The sequence below is a fragment of the Colobus angolensis genome, unplaced genomic scaffold (genome assembly GCF_000951035.1).
Source record: "Colobus angolensis palliatus isolate OR3802 unplaced genomic scaffold, Cang.pa_1.0 Scaffold18, whole genome shotgun sequence".
NCBI classification, from domain to species: Eukaryota; Metazoa; Chordata; class Mammalia; order Primates; family Cercopithecidae; genus Colobus; species Colobus angolensis.
The window spans coordinates 4,574,319-4,574,869 of record NW_012114932.1 but is presented as its reverse complement, the minus strand read 5'-3'; the positions used below and the strand labels follow the sequence as shown (position 1 = coordinate 4,574,869).

The 551-nt window shown below is 51.2% G+C and overlaps 1 protein-coding gene across 1 annotated transcript in view; it reads left to right on the top strand.

Annotated features, from left to right (window-relative positions):
* Positions 1-551, top strand: part of DHX30 (DEAH (Asp-Glu-Ala-His) box helicase 30) — a 72,535-nt gene that overhangs the window by 42,407 nt on the left and 29,577 nt on the right. The gene's annotated exons all lie outside the window — the stretch shown is intronic.

Genomic DNA, 551 nt, shown 5'->3' with positions numbered 1-551 from the left:
CAGGATGGTCTCGATCTCCTGACCTCGTGATCCGCCCGCCTCGGCCTCCCAAAGTGCTGGGATTACAGGCTTGAGCCACTGTGCCTGGCCTGCAGTGGCACAATCATAACTCACAGTAACCTCAAACTCCTGGGATCAAGTGATCCTCCTGCCTCAGCCTCCAAAGTAGCTGGGACTAAAGACAGGTGCCACCACACTCGACTAATTTTTTGTATTTTTTGTAGAGACGGGTTCTTGTTATGTTGCTTAGGGTGGTTCAAGGGATCCTCCCTCCTTGGTTCAAGGGATCCTCCTTCCTCAGCCTCCCAAAATGCTGGGAGCCACCACTGCTCTCAGCCTGGATGATTTTTAAAGATAAAGATGGGGCCTGGTTGTGGTGGTTCATGCCTGTAATTCCAGCACTTTAGGAGGCAGAGTAGGGAGGATCCTTTGAGCCCAGGGGTTTGGGATCAGCCTGGGCAGCATAGACCCCATTTCTACAAAAAATGAAAAAGTTACCCAGACATTGTGGTACAGGTCTGTAGTCCCAGCTACTAGGGAAGCTGAGATGA